This window comes from Suncus etruscus, chromosome 3 (genome assembly GCF_024139225.1).
Source record: "Suncus etruscus isolate mSunEtr1 chromosome 3, mSunEtr1.pri.cur, whole genome shotgun sequence".
In the NCBI taxonomy this organism is placed as follows: domain Eukaryota; kingdom Metazoa; phylum Chordata; class Mammalia; order Eulipotyphla; family Soricidae; genus Suncus; species Suncus etruscus.
This window is the reverse complement of record NC_064850.1, coordinates 134,288,388-134,292,320: the sequence shown is the minus strand read 5'-3', so window position 1 is coordinate 134,292,320 and position 3,933 is coordinate 134,288,388. Positions and strand designations below refer to the sequence as shown.

At 39.6% G+C, this 3,933-nt stretch overlaps 1 non-coding gene across 1 annotated transcript; it reads right to left on the bottom strand.

The window, feature by feature from the left end:
* Positions 1-708: 708 nt before the first annotated feature.
* LOC126005766 (U6 spliceosomal RNA) lies at positions 709-815 on the bottom strand. Its single transcript, XR_007494801.1, has one exon. It is a non-coding gene; the product is annotated as a U6 spliceosomal RNA (small nuclear RNA).
* Positions 816-3,933: the final 3,118 nt, after the last annotated feature.

The following is a 3,933-nucleotide window of genomic DNA, read 5'->3' as shown; positions in this document are numbered from 1 at the left end:
CAAACAAGTTCTTACCTAATAGGAATGAGGAAGACATAAATTTTATATTGCAGTGAGGCCTTACACCCTGAACACTTGTCATAGTGACTTGGCTTAGACTTCAGAAGATTGGACATCGGCCATTCACCCTTGAACCTTGGACCTCATCTATGGAAACAGCACAGTTTTCTTCTCCAGCACCAGGAATTGGACTTCCATCAGGGAAAGCTCTAATGCTGCTCAGGCATCAACTTGCTCCAGAGTGAGTTCCTATGAAACCCTGATGACTTGGTAACAGCAACAACTGCTTTCAGGGCAGGGTTTTCTGCATTGCCACCTAATGATGAGATAAAACCAGAAGATGCGCCATGTCACCCTGACTTTGACATAAGATCTTTACAAAAACCAGGATTTCTAACTACAGAAACCTGACCATGACAACCGTGATTGTGAAGAGCTTTTACTGGGACCACAGAGAAAGAATATGGTGCTAGACAATTTGGTATGCCTGGAGCCTGTAGTTGGTCTTTTGCCAGGATGTTTCATGGGCAAGGTCTCCCTGTTTTTTAGGTAAAAGGTTCTTCTTTTATATTTACCCCACATTTTGCTGTGCCTATGCAGAAAAGGACAAAAAACAAAACAAACGAAAGAAAAAAACAAAGGAAAAAACCCAAAACTGCTACACACACCCCTTTTTATTGTATATATATGTATATATGTATATATATTAAAATTATGGAACGCTTCACGAATCTGTGTATCATCCTTGCGCAGGGGCCATGCTAATCTTTTCTGTATCATTCCAATGTTAGTATATGTGCTGCTGAAGCGAGCACTTATTGTATATTTTTTTTATCTCTTTTAAATTGGGGCTTCTGCCTTTTTCATAGAATGTTGGAACACCAATTATTTTATTTTACCACATATTCCCTCATTTTTTCTATAAAACTAAGAGAAAAGGAATAAAGAAAGGTTGGGGTTCAGAGGCCAAATAAATAAGGACAGAACTAAATATCCAAGCCAAAGTCAACAATAATAGAATTTAGGGTCTTAAAAGAATCTTATTATACTGGCAGGCCAGGGGGCAAAAGGTTATTGTATAGGATGCATTCTGGGTCCATTGGTGGAGGGAGGTTGACACTGGTGGTGGGACAGGCACTGATTCACTGTATATCTGAAATTCAACTATGAAGGACTCTATAGATCACAATTGTTTCAATAAAATAAAAATAAAAAATTACAAATATGGGATTAAGGTTTTAATAGTATAAAAGTACTACTATTGTAATAGTTTTATTACATAAACATAGTAATAGTCAGGTATGCAACACAATGAATCAATAAGTGCATTTTATAAAATAATCATTGAAAGGTGGAATAGAAGAGGCAGAGGCAGGTTTGACCAATGAGGGTCTTTATTGGCGGGTGCACTGCAAGGCAAGGTCTGACATTTTCCACAGAGGCTGCCAGAGTCACAATTGCCAGCAGCCTATGGTAGAATTATATAGCTTTCATCTGGCAGAGAGGAAAAGTATAGTAAGTGGTATAGTGTTCTTAGCTTAAAAGTTCCCATCTTATCCTCCAAGCAGGTCAGGTGGGTTTTCGTAGCAGCCCTTCTCATTTATGGTTAGGCTGACATCCCATTTTTCTCTTGTAGTCACTCCTTGTGACTTATGGCATGCATCAATATTCAATGTCTTCAGGTTTAATCAGCCTTTCTCCTGGCGGGAGTGGGGATTGCCTGGTTTTTCTCCCAGCAACCCTTACAATCACTACAGAAGTCTAGTTAACAACTGTTATCGTATAGTCATAAATTTTCCCTTGTAATGAGTAACTTTAAATCTGTACTCTTAGCAACCTCTACCAATACAATATGCATATTATATTCCCAGAACTTATTTATTTTAAGAGTCAATGTTTGTACTTTTTTTATTATTCTTTTTTTATTGTATAATTACTTTATTATTTTTTATTTTTAATTATGAGAACAAGGATGCAAAGAAAGAGGACAAGGTAAAGTTACAGTGGAAGGACAATCACCCATAACATAATTCTCAGAAGTACCCTTGCTGATATCTTAACTTTGAAATTTCAGCCAAAGAACATTAAGACAGAATCCATGTACAATTACTTTGTTCCTCAAGCCCCCAGATAGTAACACATTATAATATTTCTTAACAGCACACAAGGCAATCCAAAGCCATAAGACTTACGTAAGTCCTTAAACATTACAGGCATAGTATTTTCTTACATTTCCATATACATGCATATTAGCTTAAGTTAACCTCAAATTTTAAGTGAGTTCTTTTTAAGGATTAGAGTCAAAGGAGCACAGTAAAAATGGTGTTAGAGTGGCAATTGTTGTTTGCATAGGCCCACCAAAATATAAGGAACATGGAAAGAAATAACCTTGGCCTAAATACAAAGAGACCCAACCCCTGAAGTTTCCTGGCACAAGACCAACTCTAGTCTCCAGGCAAGCTAGATCGTCCAATCCAAGACATTGTCTGTAGTGCCAACACACTTTTATTTTTCACACAGTCTTTGTTGTTGGTATCATGTTTCTGTATTAAAGATCCTGGAATCTGCATATCCTACATTGAAGTCAGGATGTGGAGCATCCTCACGTTTCACCTCACAATCAAAGGGCAATGCAGGGAGCCCTGTCCTGTAAGCAGGTCGTTGTTGTTGTTAAGTCTTCTCAGTTTTAAGGGAAGTCTCTTTTGAGCAGGTCAATGTCTGAGCAGTGTAGGGTCTTCCGTGGTAGAGGACTGCTTCCAGGTGATGTTATAGACCAGCCTGGATGTTTTGTGGATGGCTTCCCTGGTTCAGGGGAGAATGGAAAATGCTCTTTCTTCTAAGGTCTGTGCCAGGTCGTTATGTCAATGTTCAGGGTGTAAGGTCCCTTTGCACTACAAGATTTGTGTGTTCCAATCTCTATTAGATAGGCTCTTATTTGTATGTATAGTAATTTCCCATTTTAAAGTGCCTATGCAAATAAGAAGCAATGCCACGTGGTGTTATTGTCGCATACGGGGGCCATAAGAACAATTCCAATTATTCCCATGATATGGTTCAATCATAAGCATTAAACTGGGGGACTCTTTCACCAAAATTTCTCATTAAACAGCTCAAAAAAAGAAGATATAAAGTGATTAGAATCGTCACTGTATAAGACAACATTTAGTAAGAATTATAGCTGTCAGAGAAGAAACACAAAATATTCTAAAGAAATACGTGCCAATTTTATGTATCTTGAAACAGTTTGGGGTTGTCATACACAATGCACAGTTTTGGACTGTGATTAGGATTGTACACTACTAAAGTTAAAAAGAGTATTGTAGGTTAGTGACATTTGGGAGGGGGTTAGAGAGTTAAGGAGTAAAAAAGAGCTTCGTAGGGGTGTGGGAAAGGGCAGAATGCAAAATGAACATTCTGTATATGCAAAACATAACAAAAGAAAAAGAAATACTCTTAATACATGAAGTATGCGCGGGGGCTCAGGTTCTGTAGTTTTTGGATGCCTAGGGAGGAATTTCTCACCCCCTCCCCCCAGGGCCCGATTAACCAGGCGTGGCCCTGAAGACCTGCCTGGTGTGGGGGGAATCTTGTTTGCCTGGACTAAGTGGTCAGCCCAGGGGTCCTATGGCTAGCTGTCCTGCCCAGAGCCCCCATCATACCAGTCAAAGGCACACGAAATCCTGGCATGTGGAGTGTTCTGAGCCCAGCCGAGCCTCTGTAATTTTTGGATGCCTAGGGAGGAATTTCTCACCCCCTCCCCCCAGGGCCCGATTAACCAGGCATGGCCCTGAAGACCCGCCTGGTGTGGGGGGAATCTTGTTTGCCTGGACTAATCTTTTCCTCATTTCTCTCACCCTCCAACCCCATCTTTAAGCAACCAATAATTTATTTTACAAGATTGGATTCATTTTCTTTAGATTCCACATCTCGGAT